This window comes from Henckelia pumila, chromosome 3 (genome assembly GCF_033568475.1).
Source record: "Henckelia pumila isolate YLH828 chromosome 3, ASM3356847v2, whole genome shotgun sequence".
Classification (NCBI taxonomy): domain Eukaryota; kingdom Viridiplantae; phylum Streptophyta; class Magnoliopsida; order Lamiales; family Gesneriaceae; genus Henckelia; species Henckelia pumila.
This window is the reverse complement of record NC_133122.1, coordinates 32,118,619-32,130,129: the sequence shown is the minus strand read 5'-3', so window position 1 is coordinate 32,130,129 and position 11,511 is coordinate 32,118,619.

Below are 11,511 nucleotides of genomic sequence, written 5' to 3'. Positions count from 1 at the left end.
GTATAAAACTTTTATTTGGCCACCATATAAGCTATTATTAATGCATAAGATTTTGTTTCAGAAATTTCATTGATTATCAATTTTTAGTGCAAAGTTGAATGAATTATTGCTTATTGTTGGTGATTCATGTCATGAGCATATATTTCATAGCATGGGTCGGTCCAGGGGCTAGGACTCGATCAAGGGGTGTCCTAGGGTGCCTTAGGGTCGAGCAGGGTCAGCTGGTTTGGACTGATGTGGGCTGTATTTGGTCTGATGCAAGGGTTGGTCAACAGGTGGCAGTTTAGAGTTCTGAGGAAGAAGACTTCGTTCTCCTTCCTCGGGACACCATTTTGAGTGAGGTTTGTTGGGTTTGAAATCTTTAGATGTTGGCTAAGATTGAGAGGTGGTTTCGTGGCCTTTGGTTGTCTGAGTCGTCCGCACGAAGCAAAACGCTGGGACTGCTCGTGTCTGCGCGCGAGCCGAGGATGGGGCGACTTGCAGGGATTCGTTCTCCTTTGTTAGGACTTCATTTTGGCTGGTTTTCTGCTTTCTGGAAACTTCTTGAAGTCCTATAGGTGTATATGGTGGAGCTCCGGCCGGTGGATGGCCGGAGCTGGCCGGCAGCAGGCCACAAAGCCTGCTGCTCGCACGGCCGAGAAGAGAGGGAAAAGGGGGGGGGGGAATCGGGTTAGGTGCTAGGATGGGTTTACGGGTTGGGTCAGGGGTCCAGGTCGGGTCTGTAGGGTCTAGGGTTGGGTCAGGTTGGTCCGGGTCCGGGCTAGGTGGGCCGGGCTCGAGTATCTTAATTTTTTAAGTATTTAGTGTTTTGATTGGTTTTTGGGCTAATTAATTAGAAATAAAATTATTTGGACCTCCAAATAATTTTATTTGGGCTTTCAAAATTATTTTTAAATTAGTCCAATGATTTTTATGGGCTCGTGGGCCCATAGGAATATTTGGGCCAGTCCGTGATTTTATTGGGCCAATACAGGAATTTTTATGAATTAATTAGTTAATGGGCCTAAATATTTTTATTTAAGCCCAATAATATTTAAGTATTTTATTTTAGTAAAAATTATAATTTTTAAAATTATTTATTTAATTATGGGCTTTAAGTTAATTAATGGACTTTAAGTCAGTTAATGGGCTTAGTAGAGAGACCAACAGTCTGGACCGAACCCATGAAAAATCCCTAAGTCCGAAATATATATTTAATTATTTTAGTGCTTGAAAATATTTTAAGTATATATATATATATATATATTATGACAAATCAATTAAATATATATTACGGACAAATTTTTAGTACATGCATTCATAAAATTTTATATGATATGATTATGAATTAGTGTGACATACGGGTGGGTATCCACCATATGATATATGATTTATGCGGTAGTTTATTACCATAGGAGGTGATTTATCACCGCCACGTACGTTGGTTCAGGAGGCTGATCAGTCGACACAGATAAGCGTCACACTTACAGATAGGACCATAGACTGTTTCAAAAAGATATCATGCTCAACTATGTTATGTATGATGAAGAAAGACGATGTTTATGTTTAAGATTTATGATTCAGCAGTTAAGTTATGAAAAATGTTTACATGCATACTCATGTATCATGTATATGTATTAGTATGATTATGTGATGCATTATTTTAAACCTTGATATCCAAGTTTAGACATGTTGAGCCCCTAGGCTCACTACGCTTATATGGTGCAGGTGAGTCAGATGTTACTTTTGTAGCTCCTACCGATGGTGAGGATGTATGAGCTCACGGAACAGTGGCCCTGTGACCATTGCTATTTTTAGATGATGTTTTAAGATATTTTTATTTTTATGGTGTTGAGTTTTTAAATAATTTGCATTCTTCTACTTATTATTTCCGCATATGAGAATTTCAAACATGTATTACTTACTATTTTTGTTTCATGCATGAAATCCTTTTTAATTATTTATTTGTTTATTATTATTTAAGTTACTACAAAGAAATAGTATTTTATTTTAAATGTGATACATATATGTATGGGCATATATGTATTGATATTATTTTAAAAAAAAAAAAAAATTTCGCATTTAAGTTTAAAGAATCATAGACGTTTCACATTATTTCATAGCTAAGTTTGCGGACCTAATGAGATTGTAGTTCCATCCGGGCTATAGACGAGGGGATTGAAATTTGAATCCTATCTAGTATAGCTAAGTATGCGGGTAATTATTGGGATTTTAAAAATGTCGGGTACAAAATCCGACGGTGCGTAATTATTCTCAAGGAAGGTGTGTTGTGTTGAAGGATTGTTGAGAGGAGGGTTCTTGATTGTGAGACTTACACTGAATTATTTTAGGTCGGCGAACAGTCTTGAAGCTTTGTTTTTTGAAGTTGCATGTAACTGGGGTAACATGACACACACACACGTTCGCATTCGAATGAAGGTGTATCATTGATGATTGAGAGTAGCTATGAACTTGTTTTGGATGAAAGTGGTTTTCTCTGAGGCTATATTATGCATGATCGTATTTACTTATGTGTTTGTTTGTTGTTTCATTCTGTTTTTGCATGACTTGCTCGAGGGCGAGCAAGGATTAAGTGTGGGGGTATTTGATAGTCGTGTTTTGTTTGCATGTTTTGATGTTATTTTGTTAGTAGTTTTCATGCATTTATTTTATTTTGTTCATATTTTATCTTAGTTTTGTCTTTTGCATGCATTTAGCTTCATAACATGCTCTCGGGTTTAATGTGTAGGAGATATCAAGTTTGAAGAAAGAAAGCAAAATTTTGGTAAAAGTCCATGCGCTCGATCGGACGTACTCATAGGATCGAGCGCAGCATCTTGAGAAACAAGGCAGTGGGATAGCAATTTTTAGCGCGCTCGAGCGGACGAATTCACGCGATCGAGCGCGGCCACGAAATTACAAGACAGTGAGATCGCATATTTTAGTGCGCTCGAGCAGACGTACTCATGCGCTCGACGCCCGCTCGAGCGCGCAAGTCTGTTCGGGAAGAATTTTGTAATTTTGGAAACTCTTTTATTTTGGACTCTAGGCTTTATTAGGTTTTTAATTCCGTTTTTGAAGGATAATTATCAGACTTTGACATTCTCTCTTGACGGCTAGGTTTTATTTTCCATCTCTCTCTCAAGTTTTCTTCTCTTCTTTTGAATTTTTCTTGAGTTTTTGATGAATCGTTGTAGCTAAACTTTTATACTTGGTTGAGGGAGACGAAACCTTTATATAATGTATTCATGAGATTCAATTTTCAGTGTTTAATTCTTATTAAGTATCAATTTTTTATCTGTTTTATTTCATGTTTGTGTCCGAAATTTTAAGATTGGTCATCTTAGGATTTTGCTATAAAAACTATAGCTAAATTAGAATTCAAATCCGGAATTATTTGAATTAACTAATTTGCGAAGCAACTACGTTTGATATTTTCTGCTGTTGAACTTATTAAATTGTAGGGTCAATTATTGACTAGGCTAAATACAACCGCTGGTGTTTGTGTTGTCTAGGTTCGTCAGTTTTACTAGTTTGAATGCTACCGTGGATTTAAATCTAGATTGCTGTTATCTGGGTTGATTTATTGGTAAGGGTTAATCTAGAATGCTGTTTTCTAATTAACTAAAATTAAGGTGAAACAGGAAGTCGATTTTCAATGGCGAATATTTAATACGATTAATTATTTTTAGGGAATCGATGATTGAATGAATGAATATCAAGGGTGTAGTAGACTGATACCAAGTCTCGTCTCTTATTGATTTCTCTAGTTGAATTTTCATTCTCGCATGATAGTGATAATTTTAATTTTAATTGCTTAAAATTTTCAGTAGTTAATCTCAAATCTCAAAACCCCCATTTTTGTTTATATAGAACACATTAAATTTACCTTTCCTCGTGGGAACGATCCCTACTCGCACTATTACATTTTTCATTGTTTAATCTGAGTTGGGTTTATTTGGGTGCGACAGACACGACTAAGCGTTGCCATTAACGATCTGCTTGATGTACTAAATGCATGAAGTGATGCTTGAGACTTGTTATATGTATATATGCATGTTTGAGAATTATTAATCATGATTCAAGTTGATTTTTGGATGCTTGAGATTGAGTTTCCAGACTTTGACAGAAATATTAAGTCAGCAGAATTTCTGAAGCAGAGTGCCCGCTCGATCGGTTGAATTCGTCGGATCGAGCGCGGCATGTGATTTTCTCAAACAGAGAATTTGATTTTGAGGCCCGCTCAATCGGGTGAGTTCGTGGGATCGAGCGCGGCCATAGATTTTCCCAACCCAAGAGCTTGGATTTCTAGCTCGCTCGATCGGCTGAGTTTGCCCGATCGAGCGAGGTGCTGTATTAAAAAAAAAATTTAGCTCTTGGTTTGATATTATTTTAAATACTTGATTAATTGTTTTATTAATCATTGATTTTCCTAAGATGAGATTAGCAACCCGAGGTCCCCACAACAGGTGGTATCAAAGCGTAAGTTTCTGGATTCAGATAGAAGTTGATGAGCGGGATAGATTGATTCTGTCTGATTGCTTTATATTGCATGAGATTACATGTTGTATCTGATTATGTGCAGTATATGCGAGCATGCTTTATATTGCAAGACTTATGTGATTGCATGATTATGTGCTTTCATTGCTACTGCATGCTATATATGCAATCGAATTCCAGATTATCCTCAGTCAGAACCTGAATTCTCATGAGAATGCATGAGAATGCTTATCAGAGAAGGATGGAATAAACTGCAGAATATGATATTGTTTATGCACTAATTTGTTTGACAATCAGATATGCCTCCTCGCAAAGCACCGGTCACTAGACAGACATTGGCTGTTCCCCAGGCCGAACCAGCACCAGTACCACCGCCAGTTTCTGAGCCTCAAAACGCACAGAGTAGTACATCTGCTGATTCTATGTATGCTACTGCTACTCCGATGGAAACATTGCTGAAACGATTTCAGTCGTTCAAACCGTCAAAACTGAAAGGAACAGAAAATTCAGTTGATTGTGAGAATTGGCTAGAAGATACTAAACAGTTATTTGACTCGCTTGAGTATTCCGATGATCTTCGTATCCGACTTGTAATACATCAACTTCATGAAGTTGCCAAAAGTTGGTAGATTACGACAAAACGAACTTTGGAACATCGAGGTACGACTATCACTTGGACTGTCTTTAAAACTGAATTATATCAACGTTTCTTTCCAGTCTCCTACAGGAAAGATAAAGGTGCCGAATTTGCCAATCTGAGGCAAAGCAACTTGAACATTGAAGAATATGTGGCCAAATTTTCAAGTCTTTTGAAGTTTTCTCCACATATAGCAGCAACTGATGAAGCTATGATAGACTAATTTATTAATGGCCTCAACCCAGATGTGTTTACTCTGGTGAATAGTGGACGGCCCAATAACTTTGCTGATGCATTGAATAAAGCTAAGGGAGCATAAGCAGGTTTATTGCGACAAAGAGGAGCACCGTTCATTCCATAGCCATCTCCACAGCCTGTATCAGCATCAGTTCCACATAATCCTCCACAGTTTCAACAACCATCTCCCAGATTTGAGGGAGGAAGCAGTGGCAGAAAGGATTCTAGATTCAGGCCAAAAGGTAAACAGTTTAAGATGTCAGGCAGTAGTTCCTCCAGTTCAAGTGGACAAAGGCCGTTTGGTAAAGGGCAGAGATCTAGTGATGCAGGGGTTTATTGTGGCAAGTGTGGCGGACGACATGCTACTGATCAGTGCAGAGGTGTGTCAGGTAATTGTAATATCTGTCGCCAACCAGGTCATTATGCTAAGGTATGTCCTCAAAGAACAACAGAACGTACATCTGGTGCAAGTTCTTCTCGAACAAGTACCTCAGATAGAAAGACAATCAGTGCACTCATTTCAGCCTCAACAACAAACCAGATCAGGATGAAGTCAGACTGTGACTCAACCTCCTAGGCAACAGGCACGAGTGTTTGCATTGACTGAGGAGCAGGCTCAGGCAGCACCTGACGATGTTATAGCAGGTAACTTCTTTATTTTTGGTTATCCTGCTTACATTTTGATAGATACAGGTGCATCACATACATTCATATCTGAAAATTTTGCTATGATGCATTCTTTATCGTCTGAGCCATTGCATACTGTTGTTTCTATTTCTTCACCTTTGGGTGAAGGTATTGTCTCTGTTAGAATGATTCGAATTTGTAACTTACAATATGACGGGAATGTGATTGATTTGGATTGTATAGTACTTGGTTTATCCGATTTCAATTGTATTATCGGTATAGATATGTTAACCAAGTACAGGGCAACTGTAGATTGTTTCCAGAAAGTGTTCAGATTTAGACCAGACATGGAAGCTGAATGGAAATTCTATGGTAAGGGTTCTCGAGCCAAGATCCCTTTGATATTTGTGTTATCTATGACCCGTTTATTGCAGAGAGGTGCATAAGGATTTTTGATATATGCAATCGATGTATTGAAATCCAGTCCAGCGGTGACAGATATCCCAGTGGTACATGAATTCGCTGATGTATTTCCTGATGAAATTCCTGGTTTACCTCCAGTTCGAGAAATAGATTTCAACATTGAGTTAATGCCAGGTACGCAACCAATATCCAAAGCTCCTTACAGAATGACACCTATTGAATTGAAGGAGTTGAAGGATCAGTTGGAAGATTTGTTGGCCAAAGGGTACATTAGGCCGAGCGTTTCACCTTGGGGCGCTCCGGTACTTTTTGTACGAAAGAAAGATGGGTCTATGTGGTTGTGTATAGATTATCGTCAATTGAACAAGGTAACGATAAAGAATAAATATCCACTACCTAGAATATATGATTTGTTTGATCAGCTACAGAGTTCAGCTATCTATTCTAAGATTGATTTGCAATCCAGATATCATCAGCTGAGAGTACGAGATGAAGATATACCTAAAACTACTTTCAGAACAAGGTATGGACATTATGAATTTATTGTCATGCCTTTTGGTTTAACCAATGCTCCTGCAGTATTTATGGGATTGATGAATAGAGTATTTCAGAAATACTTGGATGACTTTGTCATTATTTTTATTGATGATATGTTGATATATTCCAAGAATGTGCACGATCATGCTGAACATCTCAGAATCATCTTACAGACTTTGAGAACTGAAAAATTATATGCCAAGTTATCGAAATGTGAGTTTGGTTGCAGAAAATTGTGTTTCTTGGGCATATCATTTCAGGTGATGGTATTTCAGTGGATCCAAGAAAGGTAGAGGCTATACTTAATTGGCCTAGACCTACATCAGTGCCAGAAATACGGAGTTTTATGGGCTTAGCAGGCTACTATCGCAGATTTATTCGAGATTTTTCCAGCATTGCCAAGCCTATTACGCAATTGACTCAGAAAAATATGTCGTATATACGGACTGAAGCTTGTGAAGCTAGTTTCTTGGAGTTGAAGAAGAGGCTTACAAGTGCACCTGTCTTGACGATTCCATCAGATACAGGTGATTTTGTTGTATATTGTGATGTTTCTCACAAGGGTCTGGGTTGTGTGCTTATGCAGCGAGGTCATGTTATCGCTTATGCTTCGAGACAGTTAAAGCCACACGAAACTCGGTATCCTATCCATGATTTGGAGCTTGCCGCTATCGTCTTTGCATTGAAGATATGGCGAAATTATCTTTATGGTGAGAAGTTTGAAATTTTTTCTGATCATAAAAGCTTAAAATATCTGTTTTCGCAATCAGAATTGAATATGAGACAACGTAGATGGCTTGATTTACTGAAAGATTTCGATTGCGAGATCAAATATTATCCAGAAAAATCCAATGTAGCTGCAGATGCCTTAAGTAGAAAGGTATGTTCATTATCCTTATCTACGATAGGTGTATCTCATTTTGTGGAAGATTTTTGTATTTCTGGATTAGTATTTGAAACAGATATACAGCCTATCCGTGTTTGTGCTATGAAAGCTGAGCCAGAACTTTTGATGAGAATCAAAGAAACACAGAGTTCAGCTATCTATTGTGAATAACAGATTGGTTGTTCCAGATGTTTCAGACTTGAAACAGCAGATATTGAAAGAGGCTCACAGCAGTCGATTCAGTATTCATCCTGGTGGCAGAAAAATGTATAATGATCTGAAAATGCAGTATTGGTGGAAACAGATGAAGTCAGATATGACTGAATTTGTATCCAGATGTTTGAATTGCCAACAGGTAAAAGCTGAACGAAAGAAGTCAGGTGGGTTATTGCAGAGTTTATCAGTTCCAGAATGGAAATGGGATCACATTTCCATGGATTTTGTGACACAGCTACCACGTTCATCCAGAGGGTGCGATGCCATTTGGGTGATTATTGATCGTTTGACGAAATCAGCATGTTTCATTCCGTACAAGATGACGTACAAACATGATCAAATGACAGAGATCTACGTCAGAGAAGTGGTAAGATTACATGGTGTGCCTAAATCTATCGTTTCAGATCGAGACCATAGATTTACATCACACTTTTGGCATAGCTTACAACAAGCTCTTCGTACTCAATTGCATCTGAATACTGCATATCATCCTCAAACAGAAGGACAGTCAGAGCGGACTATCTAGACACTTGAGGATATGTTGAGAGCTGTAGTACTAGACTTTGGTACTAGTTGGCAAGATTCATTACCACTTGCAGAATTTTCTTATAATAACAGCTATCAGACTAGCATTGAGATGACTCTATTCGAAGCACTGTACGGAAAGAAATGCAGATCACCGTTTTATTGGGATGATATCTCAGAAGTACCAGATGTTGGGCCTGATATGATCCGAGAAATGACTGAAAAAGTGAAGCTTATACAGAAAATAATGAAAACAGCTCAGGAAATACAAGCAAAGTATGTGAATATCAGACGACGACCTCTATCTTTTGATCAGGGAGACAGAGTTTTCTTGAAGATTTCTCCATTTCGAGGTACAGTCAGATTTGTCAAGAGAGGAAAATTATCTTCGCGTTTTCTTGGTCCTTATGAGATTATTGAGAAGATAGGCGATCTTGCTTATCGACTCGCTCTTCCTCCATCTTTATCTGGTATTCATGATGTATTCCATGTCTCTATGCTGCGGAAGTATCAGCTTGATCCTTCCCATATTCTTCAGCCTGATGAAGCTGAACTTGACGAGACTCTCAGTTATTTTGAGCAGCCTATTCATATTCTTGATCACAAAGATAAACAACTCAGAAACAAAACGATTCAGCTAGTCAAAGTTCAGTGGAGTCGACATGGCACAGAAGAAGCGACTTGGGAGACTGAGTCAGATATGAGACAGAGATTTCCTGAGTTGTTTCATTGATGTGAGTTCTTATTCTGTTTTATGTTATTTCATTATCTTATGCGTATCCAGATTGCATATACAGATTGCTTATGAATTCGAGGACGAACTCATGCCTTAGAGGGGGAGAAATGTAAGGCCCGAGATTATTTAATTTTAATCCAAAAATATTTAATTTGGAAATATTTAGAGTTTAGAATTAAATTCTAATATTCTAAAATGAATAAGGATTGAAATTGAATTAAATCGCTTTTTCGGGGACTGAATTGCAAATAGTCAAAAGTTCAGAGACTAAACTGTAAATATGCTATATATATCACAATTCCCACTTGATTTATATCATCTTCACGTGAAAACATTCAGAAAAGGGAGAAGGAAGCTAAAAACCCCTTGGGACGCCATTTTCATCTGGTTCAAGCTCCGATAACTTGTGATTCGGCCGTCAGAAATTCGAAAGAAATATATATCTGTGATCACCGCTCCGAGAGCTACGTTTTGGTACAAGTTTCATTCACTTTTCTCATATTTGATTTTTATGTTGAAGATGGAATTATATTATTATTGATTATATATGTGATTGAGCTAGTACCGGTTACGTATTCACAAACGGTTTGGAAAAAGACTGTCGTTTAGATTTATTCTGATTTTTAGAAGCAAAATTCGATTTCTTATTTTTCTGAATTATGCTGGTCGTGTTTGCTGATTTGGGGAAGAATTATGTTGTATATGATTGTGAGATTTGTTTGGTTATCGTTTCGGTTGTCGATTTGTAGCCGTTACGCCGCCGATTCGTAAAATGTCAAGACTTTGATATTGTTGCTTGAAACAAGAATGGTTTGAGTTGCATTCTGATCTTGTTAGTTATTCTACATGTCATTTCAGCTTTATATCAAAGTTTTTCCGAACTCGAGATCTCCGATTCGAACCGTGAAGGATTTGAAGCAAGGTTTGCTAGCATTTGCACTTGAGATTGAGTTGAAAAGTTGAGCAGATTTTTATATAGGTAGTTAATTGTATTTTCAGATTTGAAGTACTTTCAGACGCGATATTAAAAGGTATAAATGACAGCATCTCTAGATGGGATATAACACTCGATATAGATATGATTCTCGAGTATTTCCTTGTCAATCACATACTTGTTTGATTATGTGCTTTATGTGATTAGATTATTTTTGTTGCTTTGCTTGATTATCTGATTAAGTGTTCAAGGTGTTTTATAGCATTTAATGCATACAGAATATGTTGCATTCATCTTGAACTCAAACCTGAAAAGCATAGAGGGCTGATTGGCCTAGAGTGCATATGACGTTTGGAGGGCTGTAGTTGAGTGACACGAAATGTAGAGTTACTTCCAGAGCCAGAAGACTCACTATAGTTGCACCAAAGTCAGAGAAAATAAAATACTTAACTTCACCTCGATTGAGTGAGTTGGTGTTAGTTTGAGATTTTATTTCCTCGGGATCCCAAAAACCGATATTTGTTTGATATCAGAATTGATAGCCTGCCATTGAAACATGCATTGCATTCATGTTTATTATATTGCATGTTTTGTTATTTATACTGGGATTTTATTCTCACCGGAGTTTATCCGGCTATTACTTTGTTTTGTATGTGTGCATGGCAATAGGAGGGGTAGGAGCTGGTCAAAAGCAACAGGGATAGCTCGAGAAAGAGTTAAGCACGCGAGGACTCGGGTTTTAGCTGAAATTAGATGTTTTAGAAGCATCAAACATGTTAGAATATTGTGGTTTGAAGTACACTTTTGAGAATCGTTATAGTTGTGTCGTTTATCGCTTTGTTAACGATCTGTTTGATGTACTAAATGCATGAATTGATGCTCGAGACTTGTTATATGTATATATGCATGTTTGAGAATTATTAATCATGATTCAAGTTGATTTTTGGATGCTTGAGATTGAGTTTCCAGACTTTGACAGAAATATTAAGTCAGCAGAATTTTTGAAGCAGAGTGCCCGCTCGATCGGGTGAATTCGTCGGATCGAGCGCGGCATGTGATTTTCTCAAACAAAGAATTTGATTTTGAGGCCCGCTCGATCGGGTGAGTTCGTGGGATCGAGTGCGGCCAAAGATTTTCCCAAACCGAGAGCTTGGATTTCTAGCTCGCTCGATCGGCTGAGTTTGCCCAATCGAGCGAGGTGCTGTATTAAAAAAAAAAATTAGCTCTTGGTTTGATATTATTTTAAATACTTGATTAATTGTTTTATTAATAAT